The sequence below is a fragment of the Schistocerca nitens genome, chromosome 1, assembly GCF_023898315.1.
Source record: "Schistocerca nitens isolate TAMUIC-IGC-003100 chromosome 1, iqSchNite1.1, whole genome shotgun sequence".
Classification (NCBI taxonomy): domain Eukaryota; kingdom Metazoa; phylum Arthropoda; class Insecta; order Orthoptera; family Acrididae; genus Schistocerca; species Schistocerca nitens.
In genome coordinates, this window is record NC_064614.1 from 490,378,549 (window position 1) to 490,403,221 (window position 24,673).

Below are 24,673 nucleotides of genomic sequence, written 5' to 3' on the forward strand. Positions count from 1 at the left end.
TGATTAACTCGTCATAAAAGAGTCGTCAGTGAGGCCCACCTGCAAACGTGAATGAGCATTTCCAGCGTCGGGGTACCTGCGTTCGTAGCATAACCGAGAATGGCTGATCGCTTGCTGATGCTGCTTTGGTTGCAGCTTTGCATGACACGCTGCGCGTCCGTGGATTGTAGCTGTAAGCTACTTGTAGGCGAAGCTTCCGTAATTTCTCTGTAACAAAGCATGCGCCACACTCCATGTGTTGCTACAGCGCTAACGTTCTATGTCAATACTCGAAATGTTGAAGCGTTTTGTCAGACTTACCATTGCAAATGTCAGAAATAACTTTATACTTTTGATAATTTGGCTGTCAAAAGTGATTGAATGTAAAGTTTCCATTAAAATGGAAAAGATCTGGTTTAATATTTTCGCAGTGGTACCGCAACCATTTTCCTCGTAATTTACGTTATTGAATTTCCAGTTAAACATGCGTAGCTTTTTGTTTTTCAGGCTTGACATACAACGCGGTCCTGTTCTCTGCTTTTTGCCCATGTCGCCTTCTTTTCTGTCTGTCACTTGAAAACACTCTCCTGGAAACACACAAACAAAGAGACAGAGAGAGAGAAAGAAAGAGAGAGTAGTTTAACCACGAAATGGCTGTTATTTTAAATTACTACGCAGTTCAGTGTACAGTGCCAAATTCGTAAAATATTTAGCACTCAGAGTCATTTTGTTATTGCTGATAAACACATCCCGTGATATTAAGTTGTTAACGTAGCGGGCTAAAAGCCCGTCGTCATAACACAGGGCAGGCAATGAGAGAACGAGTGCACTTCATGCCGTGTATGTTGGACATCCGAAAGTAATGCGAAATATTCAGAACGGAAAGATCAAAGTGATAACACTCTACACATATCAAATATCATTCTAACGTTGTGTAAATACTTTACTATAGCTTTTGTACAAGACATACAGAAGGTGAGTTAATGTCATTATACAATGACATTTGCTGCTGCGCCGTGAAATACAGTATCAATACGTTTTTCTTTCTTTCTTTCTTTTCTTTTTTTTTTAAGCGTTAATCACGTTTAACAGTAGCTTCACACTGTTGCCCATTAACGACGGTGGAACGTAATGCAGAGCACGCACAAAGAATTGGTTTGAGCCATTTGTTTTCATAGCGAAATTTGTAAAACATACTATTTTTGTTTAATTCCGTTTGTTTTGCAGATAAGACTAACTTTACTCGTTTGCTTCACCTTTTTCTTGTTCTTTAAAACAAATTTTCGTTATTTATCTCAGTCCGGTCCAGCTGTGAAACCCGGCTGAAATTTGTGTCGCTGCATGATATGGCTATCAAATGGGTTATCATTAGCGGCCAGACGTGTTATGTAAACATTTCCACATGGTTTACCATTTGCCAGCTGTTGGCATGAGTTTCCGAGGACGTGAACTGCTACTGGTAGTTGATATGGTAATGAGATATGTTCATTTGGAGACGAACCAACAAATGCCCCGTAACAGTTTTTGTCTTCTCTGTTACTTTTACTAGTGACGTTTTAGCCTCGTCAAAAGCATTTCATTGCTTTTAAGAGGAAATCCCCATTTTAACATGTATTTTGAAGCATTTAGCGATCGTTGATTTTATAATTCCTTATTTGTCCGTTTAGGGACAATGAAATGAAGTTGGATCGGTTGAGCAAACGCATTACTAAAGATCTCTCAACTTAAAGTTTTTTGAAAACAAGATGTCAATTTGAGATTCATTGTAGAAATGGTAAGGAAACGTAATTCACATGCGAAAGACGTAGCTTACGAAACTGTCGTTCGACCAATTCTTGAATATTGCTCATCAGTTTGGAAACCTTACAGATACAGTAGGAAATTCCTAACTTTACGGCGATGCTAGGCCTTGAGAAAATGTCGCCTCTATTCGTCTTAATAAGGGAAGATTTTGAACAATGGGCACGACCTCTTAAAAGGACAAATACGTAATGAACGTACTTCCAGAAACCTATGACGTATGTGCTGTACCCCATTTTGTAAACAGTGTGCCGAACCACAATTACGTAGACTATCGCGACGTAATAAATGATGATACTCTTCTCGGGTATGTAGCCGTATAATGTTGTCATCTTGACGGACTATTTCAATAGAACAACAGCTCGGCATCTTCAGATCAGTATGTGTCCAGTTGTTCCGTTGAAATATTGTGTCAAGATGACTACATTCTACGGCTGAATACCCGAGAAGAGTATCTTAGAGTGCAGACCCATTCACAGTACATTCCAGTGGACGTCACGGTGTTGTGTGGACCAGAAGAGGTGTTCGTAGTGTCCCCCATGGACCACGAGGCATCAATACGCATGTCACATTCAAACAGAGTCATAAGCAGCAGGGCTGTGTTGATACAGTGTCGGCACATCTTGTACACAATACCGTTCACGTTCCACCATCGTTGGAACTCTTTATGGCTTGAGATCCGCGAACTGGGTGGACAACACAACTCTACAGCCACGTCAGATCTGTCGACTGTGAAGGACGCTGTCACTGTATTCCTTAGCATAACGCATAAATGAGCAGAGGCACCATATAATTAACAACCACGTACTCCTCCCGAACAGGCCATGAAGGCCCAAAGGTACCGACCGGCCGTCGTGTCATCCTCAGACCACAGGCTTCACTGAATGCGGATATGGAGCGGCATGTGGTCCACACCGCTCTCCCGGCCTTATGTCTGTTTCCGAGACCGGAGCCGCTACTTCTCAATCAAGTAGCTCCTCAGTTTGCCTCACAAGGGCTGAGTCCACCCCGCTTGCCTACATCGCTCGGCAGACCGGATGGTCACCCATCCAAGTCCTAGCCCAGCCCGACAGCGCTTAACTTCGGTGATCTGACGGGAACCGGTGTTACCACTGCGGCAAGGCCGTTGGCCAACAACCACGTAAACCTTGACAAAAAAAATTAAGCACCCAGAAGGAGAGCAGGAAGCGAAATTAAACTTCACAGGTTGAGAGAGTATATGATATTATTGCAGTGATTATAAAATCGAAACAAATTTACAAAGAACTTGACAGTATGAGCCTGCTTATCAGTATATCGTTGCGCCCAGTCAAGCACTGATTCGGTTGGGAATTGTGTCATAAACCTTTCTATCCTCTTCTGAGGCAAGATGACCCACAACTGCTGTAACTGGTCCTTGATACCCTGGACAGTGGCACTGGGACATTGTTGGAGCTGATCCCACACAAGTTCCATGAAGGAGAGATCTGACAATATTGCTGGCCATGGGAGTAATTAGCCATCATGCTGACAGTTCACAGATCTCGTGCCATGTGAGAATAAGCGTCCTATTGAAAACTGGCACCACAGTAGTGTCGTATGAGACAAAGGACGTCCGTGATGAACCATTGTGCTACCATAGCTCCCTCAATCACGACCAGCAGTGAACTGAAGACACGCCCGATGGCTCCCCATATCATGACGCCAGGAGTCACACTGCTGCGCCCCTCCAAAATATTAGAAGAATGGGACCTCTCACCAGGTCCCCAACATACTCGCCGACGATGGCCATTGCTGAACCAAAATGCAGCAGTTTGTGCTGTGGTGTTAATGCACGGCTACACAAGGCACGATAATTACATAGTCCAGCTGCTGCTTGTCTCCATTGATGCAGGACGACTTACAATTGTACCAGTGTGTCTAGCCTGGTCTGGTGAGGGTCTTGATGGTCTACCAGAGATGGTGCAGCAGAAGAAGGCGGGTCGTGGATGCAATAAAACTAGTTCACTTACATCTGTAGAGCCTTCAATGCTGCTAGGTTGACTCCTGGCCAGTGTGTCTCACGGTCTGGCCATTTCAGTGGTTGTGCAATGACACTGCAGCTACTGTGGAAATTAATCTCTCGCATTACCAGCCAACGCGTGGCATCAGCTGTTGTCACTGAGAGTACTGCAGACTGCGTATCGTTCCAGTGGCACAGGTTGAAGGCTTCCTCTGTTTGAATATTTGGAGATGTGCAGATGACTGGTACCTAGCATTGTAGAGCCATGAAGACGACAGTGTGCTGAGCTGACCAAGTGCGGGGTGGTTTTGAGACAGTCTAATGTTCGAGGCCCAGTGACATGGAGGGAGTCACATCGTTGCTACAGCGTAGTTTGGCACAGACTGGACGCCATAGTATAGTCCAGCTCACTACGAGGACACGTTGGCCGTGGAGGGCTTAAATGCAGTTGTCTGGGGCTGACTATGCGGAAGAAGTCGCGTATTTTGTCCCATGAAAGCTTCTTGAACATGAGCCAGTGACTAGGTCCAGCTGTAGCCACACGGTGATAGGTTAAACGCAGAAACGCCTCGTTTCTGCTGGGGGGCTGCTTCAGAAGATCAATAACTGAGGCTGATGAAGATGGCAGCTGATGCCTGTGTCTGCAGCACATGCTTCTATACCACACCATCCTTGTTACTTTGCACAATTTACACTTCTCTTGCTGTTTCACTAATATTCGGCAGACACACTGAGTTTTTGTTCATGATTGGATCTGTTCTTATCCAGTTTGTTCGGGTAACTGTGATACTCTTTTCTATAGAACGATTAAATTGACAGACTGTCCCAGCATTGTGCAGACTGATGTGAAATCCCTATTTAATTCCTCTTCATCCAGCACTTATAAGCTGATTAACAGAGTACCATGTGATAAGCTTTACCTCTTCGGAACGAAAATTGTTTGTACTGAAAGGCACAACTCAGTTTCCATCTGTCCCTTATGTAGGACCAACTACGTCCTGTAAAACGTCGTGCTTTTTGTAACTCTTAGTTCTGAGGCAAAGGCTCAACCATACACAAAGAGTAACCATCAGAATTGCTCCCCTGTCACCCCAGGGTAATTTCTTGTGCCGTTCGGTATGATACCCCTCGACTTGAGTTTATGGGGCCTGTATTGCAGTTTAGGGCGCCCCCCCACCCCACCCCCTCTCTCCCATCCTGGCCTTACGAAGATACTTGTGACAGTATCTCTTTTTCGTCCGTAACACAGAGATGAAATGGTGTTCCATACAGCTCTACTATAAGCCTTTCTAAGTCGTCTTTGGAATGGTGCGCAAACAGGGAATCTAAACCAGGTACAGCTGAGTTATTTACCATCACCCCCATCTATGCGACTTCCGTCCCAACGCGGTGGATTAAGTTGTACTTCACCAAGTGTACTCTTACTTGACGGTTGTGAACCTGTATCTAATAAAAATTTGCACAATTTTCCTACCATGTAGCTGGCCAGAAAAAGTTTTCCATTGATTCGGCATAAAAGTGTCCCGTGCTAACTTTTACTGGGGGTGTTGTACAATGACCACAGCTCCGCGCACCGTTTAACGGAGGGGTACGAGGTCTACCCTGTGACTACCTTCTCTGTTTCTACGACCTTTTGCATGTACAGTTCTATTCGGAATGCCAAAACCCTTTATGTGCTTGACATTGTCGCTCCCTGCAGTTACGCTTAGCATGAACTGGGTGACCACATTTAAAACTTCCGATCTCTGTGTTAAATATCGCTTTGTTTTTCCATTATTTGGTGAATATATTAGTTTCAGTTAGTGCTGCAACAGTTTTTCCTACTTCATCAAAAATCGTTGGGAATTCCATGCGTACCCTACGTGACATTTCCAGTGGTAAAGCCCGAAAACTACATCAAGCGCTTTCATTTAGGTTTCCTGTGTTATGGCTTTATTACCGTTGCCATCCTCAGTCAGTTCTTGTGTATTAATATTAATTTTCCAAATGCAGTCTACAAAACTCTCCGCTGATTCTCCGTGTTTCCTAAGTATCCCTTTAAGCTACCCACGGTAATAATTTACTTTTTCTCCTCTGTTTTTCAAATAACGCTTTTCATAAGTCGTCAAACAGCTGTGCGTCCCTTATTTTTTCATAACCGAGCGAGGTGGCGCAGTCGTTTTCACACTGGTCACGAGCTCGGGAAGACGACGGTTCAAACCTGCATCCGGCTATCCAGATTTAGGTTTTCCGTGATTTCCCTAAATCGCTCCAGGCAAATGCTGTGATAGGTCATTTGAAACTCCACGGCTGACCTTCCCCATTTTTGACAGACTCCGAGCTTGTGCTCCATCTCTACTGATGTACATGTCGACGGGACGTTAATCCCAATCTCCCTCCCTCCCCCACCCCCCCCACCCCCCCAATTTCTCGTGGTACATGATATAGGTCCTAGCATCCATTGCTAATTTAAGCCTAGTTACACTTAATAACTGCTCATCGTTTTAATTCCCCAATCTGGCAACTGTGTCCAAATTATCAGAAAACACAAAGATATGGTCCCCTGATTTACCAGAAAATGAGGTTACCTTTAAAGCAGTCTTAGTGTACGGGACAGGTATAATGCAGTGCGGGCGTTCCCTACTTTCCTCCCTCAGATTTTTCTGTTTCTGCCTGTAACTGAGCTACCTGATGAAGCAGATGCTGAAATCGCATCCTGAGCCGAAATCTCTGTAGACTTTTTGCTCACTTTCTACCACCAGAAGCACAAAGTGTACCCAATAGGACAAGGAAGAAGAAAGGATAGGAAAACAAACAACGGGCACAAAAAAACTCATGATGTTGCGTAGGAAGCCACTGTTGCAGTACCACGGAATTTCCGTTGGTTGTTCATCTTGAGTACGTCTTCGAACACCAAATATACAAGTGTGTCTGGGATGGTTTGCTATGGATGGTGATTTTCTATCGAAAATGGATGTGGGTGCAGCAGAAGAAGGCAGTTCATGGATACAAGAAACTGTTTCATGTTGTTTATTTACGTCCGTACGGTCTTCAATGCTGCTAGTGTTGATCCTCGTCAAGCGCGGAAAATACACCGGCACGGCGTCTCCCTCAGTGTTGACCTCTCTGTCTGGCCTTGTCAGCGATAGCACAAACAGTTGGCTGCCGCTGCTGCTGCAGTGGGAAGGGCTGTCTCACGTTATCGGCCTGTAGCTGCGTGGCCAGGCGTCAGCTGTTGTCCTGGGCTAAGTAGTCCTCAGTTTGAGCCTCTGCATGTGAAGAGATGGCTGGGTCAAAGCCTCGTAAATCGGTGAAGGTGGAAGAGTGCTTCTGCGCTGCTCAAGCGCACAGGTAGTCTGGCTGCAGTCGAAGGCTCGAGGCTTCTCGACGGTGGTGGCAGTTGTGTCGTTGGTACAGCGTTGTCTGGCACAGACTGAACCTCATAGTATAGTTCAGTTGTTCGAAGACAACAGGCTGGCCCTGAGGGGTTTAAATGCAGCAGTCAGGGGTAGACGATGCGGAAGCATCTCGAGCAGAGGTCAGTGATCTAGGAACGACAGAGGGGCGGAACTGAACAAGCAGCTCGCTTGACGGGTGCTGCGACAGTAAGTCAACGACTGTAGCTGATAGGGACAGCTGCTGATGTCCTAGATATGAGCCGTGGCTGCAGCCCATGCCGTTATAGAATGGAGGAGTGAGTCCATTATCTGCTCTCGGGTGGCAACCATATATGTAAAAAGGTTTCGATATGATAGTTGCACAGTATGGCGATCGTCCCTTGTGGTAGTCAGACATTGCCCACCAGAAACTTGACGACGTTCATGCCTGCCCTCGCGTTCCCATGCAGTCAAACGTAGGGCCTCTGTCGCGTCCGAGTAACCCACAAACGTGGATACTGCATGATTAGACCAGCTGGCCAGGTAGAGACCCACAGTAAGGTCTTGACATTTGACTCAGGTGCTAATAATTTTGTCTCACGTGAGTTCCCTCCGTCTCACAGTGAACACCGAGAATTTGACGCTATTCGTGGCTCTCGAGGACACTGAAGGCCCCTATGAAGGGGAGGACTCGTCTGATGAAGCGACAGAAGAAGAAACAGGAGTCGACGGGTATGAGATAGGGGATGCGGTATTAGAATCAGAATTTAAAAGAGCTTTGGACGACTTAAAATCAAATAAGGTAGGGATAGATAACATTCCATCACATTTTCTAAAATCATACGAGGAAGTGACAACAAAACGACTGTCCACGTTGGTGTGTAGAATGTATGAGACTGGAGATATATAATCAGACTTTCGGAATAACATCATCGATACAATTCCGAAGATAGCAAGAGCAGAGAAGCGCGAGAATTATCGCACAGTCAGCTTAACAGTTCGTGCATCCACGTTGGTGGAAAGAGTAATATACAGAAGAATTAAAAAGAAAATTGACAGTATGTTAGATGATGACCAGTTTGGCTTTAGGAAAGGTAAAGGCACCAGGGAGGCAGTTCTGACGTTGCAGTTGACAATGGAAGCACGAATGAAGAAAAACCGAGACTCGTTCATACGACAACGTCAAATGGTGCACGATGTTCGAAATTGTAAGAAAAACAGGGGAAAGCTATAGGGAGAGACGGGCAACATATAGTATGTACAAAAACCAAGAAGTAATAATAACACTGGAAGACGAAGAGCGAAGTGGTCTGGTTAAAAAGAATATAAAATTTGATGTAGTCTTTTGCCGCTACTGTTCAGTCTACACATTGAAGAAGCAATGAAGGAAACAAAATAAATGTTCAAGAGTGAGATTAAAATTCAGGGTGAAAGCATATCAATGATAAGATTCGCTGATAACTTTGCTATCCTCAGTGAAAGTGAGTGCCGGCCGGGGTGGCCGAGTGGTTCTAGGCGCTTCAGTCTGGAACCGCGCGGCCGCAACGGCCGCAGGTTCGAATCCTGCCTCGGGCATGAATGAGTGTGATGTCCTTAGGTTAGTTAGGTTTAAGTAGCTCTAAGGTCTAGGGGACTGATGACCTCAGAAATTAAGTCCCATAGTGCTCAGAGCCATTTGAACCATTTTTTTGAAAGTGAGACATAATTACAGGAGCTGTTAAATGAAATCAATAGCCCAATGAACACAGAATATGGCTTGATAGTTAAACGAAGAAAGACAAAAGTAGTGACAAGTAGCAGAAATGAAAACAACGAGAAACTTTACATCAGAATTGGGGATCACGGAGTAGACAAAGTTAAGCTGTTCTACTACCTAAGCAGCAAAATAACTCATGACGAAAGGAGCAAGGAGGACATAAAAAGCAGCCTAGTACTGGCAAAAAGAGCATTCCTGGCCAAGAGAAGTCTACTAGTATCAAATACAGGCCTTAATTTCAGGAAGCAATTTCCCAAGATGTACGTTTGGAGCACAACATTGTATGGTAGTGAAACATGGACTGTGGTAAAATAGGAACAGAAGAGACTCGAAACATTTGAGATGTGATGCTTCACAAAAATACTGAAAATTACATGGATTGATAACGTAAGGAATAGAAAGGCTCTCTGCAGAATCTGCGTGGAAGGGAATATGTGGAAAACACTAACAAGGAGGGATAGGACGATAGGACATGTGTCAAGACATTAGGGTACAACTTCCATGGCGCTAGGTGAAACTGTAGGGGATAAAAACTATAGAGGAAGTCAGAGATTTGAATATATCCAGCAAATAATTGAGGACGTAACGTGGCAGTTGCTATTCTGAAACGAAAAGGTTGGCACAGGACAGGAATTCGTCCCGAGCCGCGTCAAACCAGTCAGAAGACTGGTGACACAAAGAAAGGGCTGTTATATACCCAATCGGTTTGGTAACTACACTAAAAATGAACAAGGCTAATGCGTTCTGGAGGCCATTCTACCTGCTGTAGAGTGCTGCAACTCTAATAGCTCACATACTCGCCAATGGTGTGTAAATGTACGAATTTACACCAACATCCGACCATGTCTTCTGGTTGCTTCGCTTTTTTTGTCACGCATTGGATATGTACCAGCGCCACTGAAATACAGGTCTTCAATGTCGGCGAAAATTGGACGGGGACAAGGCGAAAGTTTTTCGGCCTAGTACTGAGAGATTGTTTTTAATTTTAGGTCTAAAGTGTTTTTTTAATTGTTTGACCTAGTGTCCATTCAGGTAAATGCACTTTGACCAACGTCTTTCCAGTGAGTACTTTCCAACCCTGACGGAAGACTCTGAAAGGGCTATAATACATCCATTTTAGGCTGCCACATCCTATTTAGTGGTCCGAAAACATTTCTCAGCTTCATTGAAAACATAAGTAGATCAGAGGCTGTCAAATCTAAGCAGTTGGATGAATGTTCAAACAATTTGTACTTCAGTTGCCTCAATTTTTACGTTTCCACAGTTCCCTTATGGATATGTACAGTGTTGTTTATATCGATGCCATATATTTCTGACAAATTTGTTGTCTCCTTTGCATTTGACCACTATTGACCAAATGCAACACCCATCTTGTACAGCGCTTTCACATAATTAATTCGTCTTGGAACATGCACGTTTCTTCTGGTACACGTGAAGCATCAGCTGTTTTGCAGTCCTTTAAAAGGTGCTCGTCCAACACCATATTGTGCGCTTTCACATAGTTTTCATCTGCGGTTGCAGTTATGGAATATACTTCGCGTGGATAGACTTCAGGACGAGAATGGTCTCGTTGGAACTCCGTCGTCCAATTCTAAGCCGTTTAAGTGAAGGAGAAGACTCTTCATAAACGTTCAAGATCTTGGATAAATATTTTTGCTGAGAAACCGTAGAAAACGGATTTCATCACGACGCAGTATTCCAGTTCATCTTATTGACCGTAACACGCACAACACAATAAGGCTTTTATAACCAAAGCTTCGATTGATGTCGAACGGATTGACGCATCATTTCTAAACATTTATCATGATAACGTAAACAACATTTCATAGTGCCAAACAGTAACCCACCCTCGTATGGCGTTGCTTAGAGTCAGAACGAATTAAATGCACCCTGTAGTGATAACACTGTAAACAACTTTTTTGATACTTCTCATTCTCTGTTCAGAGGAGTAGTGAGGAGAGTTTGAGATCTAGACCATCTAGGTTCTTTTCAGCCATTTACCAGGTGAACTGGTAATGGGACGGAGTGGTTCAAGTTGGGATTAAGTGGGAGGTGCAGAATTTCCATTACAACGATGGGAAACCTCCCTGAAACGTTGGTGGGGACCGGACAGCCTTCGTCGGAAACATGCGCTTGGAACTGTTTTCAGTTTATTTGTGATGTCGACCGTTTCAGACAAAAACCGAAATTGTATATCCTTTCATTTCCTATTCACGAGAACTGAGCAGGCTGCTGCAGAAATTCGTAAATTTCGGTGTCCCAGTATGGTGGGACAGGATTTCTCACTATGAAATATTTTGGCAAAGCACCTGCAGTTCGAGCAATCGCCTGAATCGAAGACTTTGATGGGAACTGGCAGATTTAAACAGTTTAAGCTAATACTTTGTAGGTTACTTAATGGGCACGAAACTTAATTTTAGCTCTGAGAGAAGAGTGCAGAGGGCTTAATCGCTCGGCGAGCGCAGCTGGACGCCCAATTAGATGCGTCCGGCAGACGCCTCGCTCCGCGCCCTCGTTAATTGGCTGTTCCGGCTGGCACTGCTGTGCCGCATTTTCAGCCTTGTTAACCGGCGAAGAGCATAACTGGAAAACAAATATGCTCTCTCTGGTGAAGTCGCGGAATGTGGCAAACTATCCCATGATTCCGTCGATGGTTTTCTACAGATGCAGCCTGAATATCTTCCCGTATTTTTACTCAACACAGAGAAGAGTGATCAGTGTCAAGCTGTTTCGCGTGAATGTCCTTCTACGTGGTCACTGGACTGGTCCATGAAATATCGCTTGCGACTGTCTTGTAGGATCATAAGTAAAATAACTTTGAGCCAGTGCATTTATTAGTTTGTGGTGACTTGGCCTGAACGTTCGCCACAAGAAAAATTAAATAAAAATATACAGAACTGTGGGGAGAAACTGATTACCTGCAATTATAGTTGCTGACACTTTACCTGCGTACAATATGTACAGTGCTGTTTGCTGCAATCAGGTTCGTACAGGGGTTGGACAAAGCTATCGAAACACCATGAGAAATGTGTGCTGCAACATAAATGCAGATGCCAATCAAGCCAGCAGGATGTGCTGTTGTATTTGACCACGAATGGCAGCTGTGCAATGTCTCAAAACGTTCGAAGCGTCAGTCGCGGTCGTAACAGTGTTCTATGTAGTTGTGATTGTATTGTGTCGGAGATACGTGAAATCGAGAGCGGACCAATTGTTGGTGCTAGTGTGATGTGTGATTCCTTAAACGAGGTAGTCGAAGTATTTGATGTTTCAAGAGTACCATATCGAAGATTTATACCGCTTACGGAGAAAGCGGAAAAGCATCATCTGTTAAGTCACATCGGGGACGAATGTGTGTGTTGAGCGATCGTGACGGACGATCATTGAAGAGGTTCAAATGGCTCTGAGCACTATGGGACTTAACAGCTGAGGTCATCGGTCCCCTAGAACATAGAACTACTTAAACCTAACTAACCTAAGGACATCACACACATCCATGTCCGAGGCAGGATTCGAACCTGCGACCGTAGCTGTCGCGCGGTTGCAGACTGAAGCGCCTAGAACCGCTCGGCCACAGCAATGAAGAGGGTTGTGGCGAAAAATAAAAGAGGACAACAGTTGCAAAATTCACTGCAAAATTGAATGTTGCAGTTGCTAAACCTGTCAGCTGCAAAACAATAGGAGCGGAGCTCTAGAAGCAGGGAATTGCAGGGCGAGCTGGAATTCGAAAGCCGGCCAGGGTGGCCGAGCGGTTCTGGGCGCTATAGTCTGGAACCGCGGGACCGCTACGGTCGCAGGTTCGAATCCTGCCTCGGGCATGGATGTGTGTGATGTCCTTAGGTTAGTTAGGTTTAAGTAGTTCTAAGTTCTAGGGGACTCATGACCACAGATGTTAAGTCCCATAGTGCTCAGAGCCATTTTTTGGAATTCGAAAACCATACATGAGTGATGCAAATGCCCGTAACAAGATAACTTGGTTCCGAAGCCATACAAGCTGGACTAAGTGACTATGAAAGAAAGTCAGTTGGTCCGATGAATCTGTTACGCACTGTTTGCAAGTTCCGAGTTCCGGCCAAGTTTATGTCCCAAGACTGAATATGGTGCGGAACTGGTGATGATTTGTGCGGCCATATCATGGTATTCCATGGGTCCCGTGGGTACTCTGCAAGGTCTCATTAGTCACACTCACACACACTCACTGACTGGTCATACCGGACTCGAGAGTCCATTACCGCAGGAACGTATTTTCGCCATCTGTCCCTGTCTTGGGCTATTTCCTTCCATTCACCTTCAGTACCTAGGTTCCTCAAATCAGCCTTCACACTGTCCTCCCATCTACGCCTCGGTCTCCCCACAGGACGTTTTCCCTCTAAGTGCCCTACCAGTACTCTGCGCGCTGCCCTGCCCTCATCCATTCGAGCTACGTGACCCGCCCATCGCAGCCTATGTAATTAAACAATACTGATTATGTCAGGGCTTGAAAAGAGTTCGTGAATCTCTTCGTTATGCAGTTTTCGTCACTCTCCGCTAATGTCATCCCTTTTGCTCCGAAAATTTTCCTCAAAATTTTGTTTTCAAATACTCGAAACAGCTTTTTATTTTGCACAGTGAGAGTCCAAGTTTCACACCCATACAGCATAACTGATAGAATAGTAGTTTTGTACATTCTAATCTTTAAATTCATAGACAATATCCGTGATGAAAGTAATCTATTCAGTGAGAGGTAGCACGCATTTCCCGCCCGTAATCTGTTCTTCAGTTCGGATTCAATCTCATTTCTCGAAGCGATGTCCACGCCTAGATACTTAAATGTGTTCACTTTTTCAAACTGCATGTCTCCAATTCTTAACATTTCCTGATCTACTGCTGTTGGCATTCTAGTAGTAACCAGTTATTTAGTTTTGTCTTCACTTATCCTTAGACCTACATCTTCACTAGCCTTGATTAACGCATTCGCATTTGCTGTTGCAGATTCTTCCCTATCGCTAATGATGTTTAGATCATCTGCATACCCTAATATCTTAATATTTCCAGTAGTGCCAAGGAATACGTAGCCGTTTTGGCTGATCAGGTCCATCATATGCTACAATGTTTATTTTCCAATGGTGATGCTCTCTTCCAATACGACTGGGCCCCTGTTCACACAGCTCTCCCATCTTCCAGGACTGGTTGTGTGAGCACGCGGATGAACTGTCAAATCTTTCCTGGCCACCAGTCACCATATCTCAATATTATTGAGCCTTTGTGTTCTACGTTGGACGGAAGGGTGCGTGATGCCATCCAACTCCGTCATCGTTACATGAAGCTGTTGAACACCATACATTAATTCCGAGACGAGTGGAAGCTGTTTGAATATCAAAGGTTTTCCTACACAGTATTAGGCATGATAATGTGTTGTGTTGTTGGTGTTTCCATGTTTCTGTCCACCCCTGTAGATAGGGTACTGGTTATTATTAACTACCCTACTATTTTCACCAGCGCAAATGTGTGGCTTATCCAATAAAACTGTCTTGCTGTTATCAGTGTGGTGCTTTCCGATAGTTGTACTGATGAGTCAAAGCATTACGTCCTCGTGCTTAATAGCCTATTGGTCGACATTTAGAACAAAATACAGCAACTTTTCTGCATAAGACGGAGAGTACTTGATAGGTTTCCAGAAGTATGTGACACTAAATGTCTACGCTCAGGTCACGCAATTCCCGTATTTTGGCGATCGAAGGTTTTTGGGTGCGAAACTGGGGCCTAATAGCGTCCCAGATGTGTTCTCTCGGGTTCAGATCAGGCGAATTTGGCGAATAAGATATGAACGAAAGTTCACTTTCTTGTCCCTTAACCCACTGTAGCTGACCTTGTTACACAGACAGCTACCCTGATTGAATAATTCATCACCGTCGAGGAAGACGTCAAGCATGACAGGATACAGGAGGTCCACAAAATGTTCACGTAGCTTTCATGGTGCCTACGATTACTACCACAGGTTCCATGGAAACATAGTAGAATGCCCCCCCCCCCCCCCCCCGCCCATGGTATAATAATGTCCCCATCAGCGTCCGCCCGTAGCGTGGTGTATGTGTCGTGCAAATGTTCGCTTGGATCACGGCGACTGACCTGACCGTTCTGGCGTAACAAGAGCAGTGATTCATCCGACCAGGCGAAACTTCTCCACTGATACACGGTCCAATGACCCCGTTCGGAGCTCGTGGTCTCGCGGTCGCTTCTCGCTTCCCGAGCACGGAGTCCCGGGTTCGATTCCCGGCGGGGTCAGGGATTTTCACCTGCCTCGAGATGACTGGGTGTTTGTGTTGTCCTCATAATTTCATCATCATTCATGAAAGTGGCGAGATTGGACTGAGCAAAGGTTGGGAATACGTACAGGCGCTGATAACCGCGCAGTTGAGAGCCCCACAAACCAAACATCATCATCGTGATGCCCCGTGCCCACCGCAGTCTTTAATTGACAACGTCGTTTGGTCAAGATGGGAACGTATGGGGGGGGGGGGGGGGTTGGGGTTGTTGAGAAGCTGCGCGTTCAAAAATGTGCTGTGAAATGTGTGCTCCGAAACACTTGTGCCTCCATCACCGGTGTACTCCGTCGTCAGACCTCCCAGAGACTAGCCTATGCTGCTTTACGGCGTGCACAAGTCTCCGACCTCCACTTTCTGTGACGCTGCGTAAGCGTCCAACAACTTGGCGCCTGTTCGTTCTTCCACTGTCGCTGAACCACTGTCCAAAGATATTCAAGACAGAAGCACTATAGAGCCGCCCGCTTCGCCGTTTTCGAGGTGCACGTCCCCAGCCGCTGGCCCATAACACTTTACCCTCTGTTAAAGTAATGTTCCGTTTCATACCTCCCAAGGTCCTTACGAATCTAAAGAAAGACAGATGTGGTGTAATTTTTATTGTAGTCCATACGCTACCTTTAGTAAAAACTACATCACAGATCGATATAAACGATACTGTTCGCTGATCCTGGGCACGAATGCCTGACGCACATTTCATTCATTTCAGTACCCAAAAATGTTGCTTACTGCCCGCTTGGATCGCTGCTGTCGCAATGCATAATTAAAACCAATGGGCGTAAGGTGACTACATGTGTTAGACTGTAACAGACCTTAATGCCCAAAACTGGCGGTGGCGACATTATGTTCTCTATGTCCCACGGCACACTCTCCAGCCATTGCCTAACCTGGTGACGGAAAAGGCCTCATTGGGTCACTGTGTTTGCTTCTGACTCTCCATAGAAAAATTTATGACTTCTGAAAACTATCGCTGCCATTTGTTAGCATAATACATGGCATGTTTAGTTATATACTGTCGCAGTAAGTACAAAACTAAATTCTGGATCCAAATCGACAGATAAACAATACTCATGGCACTGCATTGAAGCATGTTTCACCTTCTTGTCACAGAGTTAGCACCCAGTGTTATGCTTGAAACAGCTATGTAACTTCTGGAAAATCATCTGAAGATGAGCCTGAAAAGGTCTGAAAACCGGTTCATGGAATGAATAAATAACTGTTTCAAAAAGTGACTGGTTGCAGTTTTATGTATTTGCATCGGAGGTATTACTCTTCAGCAAGCCCTCGTATCTTCCAAGAACGACCAACACATTTGTCTTTTGAGTCATCAGTCCTCGGACTGTTTTGATGCTGTCTGCCACGAATTAATTTCTTGTGCCAACGACTTCATCTCAGAGTAGCACTCGCATGCTGTGTTGTCCATTATTTATTGTACGTATTCTAATCTCTCTCGTGCACTGCAATATTTAGCCTCTACAGCTACGTCTACTCCCATCGAAGCTGTTGCCTGATGTCTTAATACATAGCCTGTCAACCTGTCGCTCTTCTTGTCAGTGTTTTCCACACCTTCCTTTCTTCGCTGATTCCTCAGTCCTTAGTTCATCAGTCCATCTAATCTTCAATATCCTTTTATAGGGAATGGAAGGGTGTACTTCCAATAGATCGTGTACTCCAGTTTGACGACACATTTCATTTAATTTACAGGTACAATCTACAGCTGGCTGTGATGTTATAGCAGGTAGAGCACCAGACTACGGCTTTGAAAATCGCCGGTTCAATCCCGGGAAGTGGAAGGATTTTTCCTCGTTCCAGTGTCTCCTGGATGGCCATAAGTCAAAATGAGTACCGGTGATCTTTCGCGGGAGTAAAAGGCGGCCGAGGTGAGGTATCTGCCATCCCTCCCCCTCCTAATGCCGCGGCAAAGGAAAAGGCTGCACTCTTCCTGTAGTCAGGCCAATAGTCCGCTCAAGGGTTGCGCCACAGTCTTTAGTTTTACCTAATCTGCGTTATAAAGTCAACTACCATCACAGATATTGTGCCTGGTACTGCAGTTATTATTAGGTTAGTGCATAAGTTCATTACGTTTTTGTTTTGCAAGTTGATATTCCGGTTGCTATGGGTTTCTTTATCGATCGTCATTTTTATTTGTAGTTCACTATTGCTATTTGACTTTACATATTGTCGATTTGTCGTTTGGAGATAGTGAGTGGACCTGTGGGCGCTAGAAAATGCAGTTCCAAGTGGAGAAATTGAAACATATCCGACACATTCTTCTGTTTTGAGTACAGTAGAGGGATAACAGCAGCGGAAGCTGTCAGAGACATTTACGCCGTGTACTGGGATAATGCAATTGGATAGAGCACGGTAAGAAAATAGTTTTCTCGTTTCAAGGAGAATCGTTTTGACATTAGTGACACTTCACATTCAGGAAGACATTCGGATTTTGACGAAGGTCGTTTAAAAGCATTAATTCACAACGATCCATCAGTGAACCGTGAACTGGCAAATGTGATGAACTGTGATCATTCCACCATCCTGCGACATTTGCATCCAAAAAGGTTCAATAAACGGAATTACCGGTAACGCATGCTCTAAGCCAAAATCGCAAAAATCAGTGGCTTGCCATATGTGCATCTCTGCTTGATCGTCTTCAATTGGCTCGTGAACAACACAGGCCATTCCCATGCTGTATTGTTACTGGCGACGATAAATGCTGTATTTATGCTAACGTAAGGAAAAGAAAGGAATGGTTGAGCCGAAACAAAGCAGCCACTCCCCGTACAAAAAACCATGCGCATCCTCAGAATATAATGTTATGCATGTGGAGCAACAGCGACAGTGTGGTGTACTTCGATTTGCTTCCCCGAGGTGCAACCATCACTGCTGACGTTTATTGTCAACAACAGAGGTCCAGTTCAAGAACAACGACCAGAAAGACTGCGTGAGGACGACGGTCCAAACCGGCGTCCGGCCATCCTGATTTAGGTTTTCAGAGATTTCCCTAAATCGCTTCAGGCAAATGATGGGATGGTTCCTTTGAAAGGGCATGGCCGACTTCCTTCCTCATCCTTCCCTAATCCTATGGGACCGATGATCTCGCTGTTTGGTCCCCTCTCCCAAATCCACTAACCAACCAAGGCTGCGTGAAGTGCTGTTACTCCACGATAACGCACGCCTGCATTTTGCTAGACTGACAAAAAACACTATAGAGAAGTTGGTTTGGGAAGTCATTCTGCATCCACCTTATTCATCTGATCTTGTGTCCTCAGAATTTCACATTTTCCGCTTTCTGTCCAACAACGTTCAAGGAACTTCCTTTCCAAATGAAAATGCGCTCCTAACATCACTCGGTGAGTTCTTCGCCTCAAATACGAGTAAAACCATCTGATTTCTAAAGTCGTGCAATCGAAAAGTTCCCCAGCATTGACAGACTGTTATAAATAATCAAGGAGAATGAGAGAAGCCTCTGTTACGAGGGTAATCCCAAAAGTAAGGTCTCCTATTTTTTATAAGTACATAGACCTGTTTATTTCTACAATGGTTTACATCAGTTTACAGCTTGAACATTTAGCTATTTTTCGACATAATCACCATTTCTGTCGATGCATTTTTGTAGACGCTGTGGCAGTTTTTGTATGCCCATGTCAAACCAGCTCGCCGCCATGCTGTTCAGAAAGTTATGAACCTCTTCTTTCACCTCGTCGTCGGAGCTGAATCGCTTTCCGGGGAAATGTTCTTTTAACCTAGGGAACAGCTGATAGTGATAGTCACTGGGCGCCAAGTCAGGACTATTGGGGGAGGGGGGGGGGGGGGGGCGGGGTGTTTATGTTCCACTGAAACTGTTGCAGGAGAACAACGGTTTGCCGAGCGATGTGTGGGCGAGCGTTGTCATGGAGAATGTGTACGCCCTTGCTCAACATTCTCTTCTCCGGTTCTGAATTGCCCGTTTGAGTTTTTTCAGAGTCTCACAGTACCTGTCAGCGTTAATTGTGGTCCCAGTGGGCATAAAGTCGACCAACAATATCCCTTTCCGATCCCGAAAAACGGTTGTCATGACTTTATCGACAGACTGTGTTTGTCTGAATTTCCGCGTATTTGGCGAAGAAGGATGCCCACACTGGCGTGATTGTTGTTTGGTCTCAGGTGTAAAGTGGTATGCCCAGGTTTCGTCACCCGAGACAATTGAGTCCAGAAAGTTGTCCTGTTCGGCTGCAAGCTGTGAAGAAACGCACGGGAAGCATCAACTCGTTGCCGCATGTGGTCCTCAGTCAACATGCGTGGCACCCATCTCGCGCACACCTTCCGGCAGTTCAATGTTTCCGTTAAAATTCTGTGAGCGGTGCTTCAGGAAACCTCAGAAACCAACGTGCAGAGATCATCCAGGGTGATCCGCCGTTCTTCACGCATGCTTTGCTCAACCTTCAACACTGTCTCCTCAGAAACTGACGGTCTCCCGCTCCTTTGTTCGTCTTGAATTTCAGTCCGACCAGCTCCAAACTCTCTACACCACTTACGAACATTTTTGACATCCATGCACGACTCACCATACACTTCCGTCAATTGGCGATGGATTTCAATCGGCGCAATGCCCTTTGCGTTCAAAAACCGAATAATTGCGCGCAATTCGCACTTGGCGGTATCATCCAACGGGAGCTCCTTTCTCAACGGCTGCCAAGCCAAGACTGAGCGCCTCAGCGCGGCGTGCGCATGTTTACACACAGCGCGTGCAGCACTCTTCATTACAGTACGACCAACTGCCACACAGAGTTCAGTACTTATCAAAAAAATAGGAGACCTTACTTTTGGGACTACCCTCGCATGTGTATTGATAGTGTTTGTCCGTAGCTCGTGGTCGTGCGGTAGCGTTCTCGCTTCGCACGCCCGGGTTCCCGGGTTCGATTCCCGGCGGGGTCAGAGATTTTCTCTGCCTCGTGATGGCTGGGTGTTGTGTGCTGTCCTTAGGTTAGTTAGGTTTAAGTAGTTCTAAGTTCTAGGGAACTGATGACCATAGATGTTAAGTCCCATAGTGCTCAGAGCCATCTGAACCATTTGATAGTGTTTATTGAAAAAACGCTACGAACTTAGGCACCAACCTAATACTATTGTTAGTGAAGGTGCAAGGGCGGATGTACGGAACAAAAGTCCACAGCCCAGTTGCCCACTTTTTCTCGGCCGTCGCTGACGCGCCAGGCAGTGTTTTCGGGCGGGGCGTCAACGCGTGAGACGCGAGCTAGAGCGATAGGGTGCGGCTGCGTGTGCCGGTACCTGCCGTGGACCGCGCGTGTTGGTACAGACGCGCGATGCTGCGGGCGGCGGCCGGCAGCCTGTACCTGCGCGGGGGCGGCGCGCCGGGCGCCGGGGGCGGCGGAGGCGGCGGCGGGGGTGGAGGAGGCGGCGGCCTGTGACAGCGCGCGTGCTCGCCGTCGCCGCCGGCCGCTGCCGGCTGCTTCGTGCTGCCGCCCTACCAGAAGCTGCTGCTGCACAAACTCGCGCGGTACCGCTGGCCGCGGGTCAAGCCGCGCAGCAGGTGAGTGCGCTGCCAGCCTAGGGTACCAACAGCTCACTGCACATCTCTGTCCCAATATGCAGAAGAGTAATAGGTACCTCAACGCTGAAAGTTCCACCTCAGACACTCTGAATCATCAAACTATCCACTTCACTAACAGGACAGCGTTGGTATGCATTCTTGACAATCGTACCAGATAAAAACAATTCCTTTCTCCTTCCATACAACACCTCGTGTCACCCTGATAATAGCCTCCATTCGGGGGGGATGAGAGTCCATAAGTTTCGTCGGGTATGGCATGTCCAGAAGAAGCCCGTCATTGATTATTAGATCCCGTACAGCTATTAAATTGTGGTGACGCAGAGTTGTACGTTTCACTATGCTTTCCAAATAGCCCAAGACATTTTGTGTGGGATTAAGGTTGGGTGGCTTAGCGGACCAGTCGAAGTGCGATAGAGAGCCTGAGTGTTCGTCAGACCAGGAATGTAAGCGTGCAGCCTTGTCAATAATCGTGTTGTCGTCCGCAGCTCGTGGTTGTGCGGTAGCGTTCTCGCTTCCCACGCCCGGGTTCCCGGGTTCGATTCCCGGCGGGGTCAGGGATTTTCTCTGCCTCGTGATGACTGGGTGTTGTGTACTGTCCTTAGGTTAGTTAGGTTTAAGTAGTTTTAAGTTCTAGGGGACTGATGACCATAGATGTTAAGTCCCATAGTGCTCAGAGCCAATCGTGTTGGAAGATGGAGGTGCCCACACCATACTAACAATAAAATATCTGCATCTACCTCCACATGATTACGCTACAATTATCAATTAAGTGCCTGCCAAAGGGTTCATCGCCGGCCGCAGTGGCCGAGCGGTTCTAGGCGCTTCAGTCTGGAACCGCGCTACCGCTACGATCACAGGTTCGAATCCTGCCTCGGGCATGGATGTGTGATGTCCTTAGGTCAGTTAGGTTTAAGTAGTTTTAAGTTCTAGGGGACTGATGACCTCTGATGTTAAGTCCCATAGTGCTCAGAGCCGTTTGAGCCAAAGGGTTCATCGAACCACCTACAAGCTATTTATCTATCGTTCCACTCTCAAACAGCGCACGGGAAAAACAAACGCTTAAATATTTCTGTGCAAACTCTGATTTCTATTTCATAATAATGACAGTTTTTTCCTATGTAGGTGGTCGCCAACAACTTTGATTGAAATTTCGTGAGAATACCCTGCCGCAACGAAAATCACCTTTGCTTTAATGATTGCCAACCCATCCGTGGCACTCTCTCCCTTGTTTCGCGCCAGTACAAAATGAGCTGCCCTTCTTTGAACTTTTTCTGTTCAATCCTATCTGATGCGGATCTCACACTGCAGAGCAATAATCCAGTCGAGGACGTACAACCGTAGTGTAGGCGGTCTCTTCAGTAGACCTGTTGCATTTTCTAAGCGTTCTGTCAATAAATCAGTCTTTGGTTTGGTTTCCCCACAACATTATCTATGTGATGGTTCCAGTTTAAGTTACACGTACAGTGTGTAAACTTTTAGATGGCAGACCTCTCCCTAGTCCTGAATCGGTAGAAGTCGGTAAACGTCGGGAGGCTTCGATAGGCACGCAGTTTCGACTGCTGCCAATATTACGTAGCTGACTGTGTTGTACAAGGAAGCCATTGTCGTCTGCTTCGTTATTGTTTTGCGCTGTACTGTTCTGCGTGTTTTTATTGCTATTTCAGACTGTTTCCTTTCCTAGCTGTACGCCCGTGCTTCGCAACGGAAGAAATCTCGGAAAGTTGTTGACCGATTGATTTAAAATTTTGGCACAACCTTTTTTTAGGAATACGCCCGTGGTTTTATATACTTTTTTAACACGTTTGCGAAACGTGTTACGAATAGTGTTAGTAGTGGAGAAGTAATACAACAAAACGTCATGCCTGACGCGGCACTTTTTCACGCATCTCGATGTTTACCACGTCATATCTCCTGAATTATATGTTGTAAAGAGACATAAATTTGCCGGCGCATTTACTGATATGTGTGGATACTGTATGCGAAATATGTTGCGATTAGAGTTAATAGTAACGAAATAATACATTAAAACGTCATGCCTATTGCGGCAGATTTACGGTATGTACTGAGAAAATATAGTAAGCGACAATCTTTTCTCCTTTCATTATTTTGTGGGGGAGAAAATTTTTCGTAAAGGTTTCAAATTCTATGTAACGTTTGTTGTTAGTCGCTAAGTGCTCTCATTCTCAAATAGTGGATGCATAAAACTGTGTATTTTCCCGCGGTGGCATCTCATTGTTTATGACGTCATATCTCCTCAAGAATGTGTCTATTTCCTTTTTTCGGCTAGGAACCTTCGTGGGCGTTCGAGAACAACTCACCAAAGTTTCATTGCAATCGGATGAATGGTTTGTGAGCGCATAGTAGACAAACATAAATACATTCATTTATATATATATATATATACTCCTGGAAATTGAAATAAGAACACCGTGAATTCATTGTCCCAGGAAGGGGAAACTTTATTGACACATTCTGGGGTCAGATGCGTCACATGATCACACTGACAGAACCACAGGCACATAGACACAGGCAACAGAGCATGCACAATGTCGGCACTAGTACAGTGTATATCCACCTTTCGCAGCAATGCAGGCTGCTATTCTCCCATGGAGACGATCGTAGAGATGCTGGATGTAGTCCTGTGGAACGGCTTGCCATGCCATTTCCACCTGGCGCCTCAGTTGGACCAGCGTTCGTGCTGGACGTGCAGACCACGTGAGACGACGCTTCATCCAGTCCCAAACATGCTCAATGGGGGACAGATCCGGAGATCTTGCTGGCCAGGGTAGTTGACTTACACCTTCTAGAGCACGTTGGGTGGCACGGGATACATGCGGACGTGCATTGTCCTGTTGGAACAGCAAGTTCCCTTGCCGGTCTAGGAATGGTAGAACGATGGGTTCGATGACGGTTTGGATGTACCGTGCACTATTCAGTGTCCCCTCGACGATCACCAGTGGTGTACGGCCAGTGTAGGAGATCGCTCCCCACACCATGATGCCGGGTGTTGGCCCTGTGTGCCTCGGTCGTATGCAGTCCTGATTGTGGCGCTCACCTGCACGGCGCCAAACACGCATACGACCATCATTGGCACCAAGGCAGAAGCGACTCTCATCGCTGAAGACGACACGTCTCCATTCGTCCCTCCATTCACGCCTGTCGCGACACCACTGGAGGCGGGCTGCACGATGTTGGGGCGTGAGCGGAAGACGGCCTAACGGTGTGCGGGACCGTAGCCCAGCTTCATGGAGACGGTTGCGAATGGTCCTCGCCGATACCCCAGGAGCAACAGTGTCCCTAATTTGCTGGGAAGTGGCGGTGCGGTCCCCTACGGCACTGCGTAGGATCCTACGGTCTTGGCGTGCATCCGTGCGTCGCTGCGGTCCGGTCCCAGGTCGACGGGCACGTGCACCTTCCGCCGACCACTGGCGACAACATCGATGTACTGTGGAGACCTCACGCCCCACGTGTTGAGCAATTCGGCGGTACGTCCACCCGGCCTCCCGCATGCCCACTATACGCCCTCGCTCAAAGTCCGTCAACTGCACATACGGTTCACGTCCACGCTGTCGCGGCATGCTACCAGTGTTAAAGACTGCGATGGAGCTCCGTATGCCACGGCAAACTGGCTGACACTGACGGCGGCGGTGCACAAATGCTGCGCAGCTAGCGCCATTCGACGGCCAACACCGCGGTTCCTGGTGTGTCCGCTGTGCCGTGCGTGTGATCATTGCTTGTACAGCCCTCTCGCAGTGTCCGGAGCAAGTATGGTGGGTCTGACACACCGGTGTCAATGTGTTCTTTTTTCCATTTCCAGGAATATATATATATATATATATATATATATATATATATATATATATATGACGATTTCAGTTTCGTTTACGAATAACATTTAAAGCGAGTTTTACTTCCAAGCCTTTCGTCTGCTTTCATGTAAGCATGACGCGCTATTTG

At 46.1% G+C, this 24,673-nt stretch overlaps 1 protein-coding gene and 1 pseudogene across 1 annotated transcript in view; one reads left to right on the forward strand and one right to left on the reverse strand.

The window, feature by feature from the left end:
- The window catches only part of LOC126252582 (ecotropic viral integration site 5 ortholog), a 372,193-nt gene that overhangs the window by 79,422 nt on the left and 268,098 nt on the right, over positions 1-24,673 (forward strand). The window lies entirely within an intron of this gene.
- On the reverse strand, positions 2,793-2,910 carry LOC126209941 (5S ribosomal RNA; annotated as a pseudogene).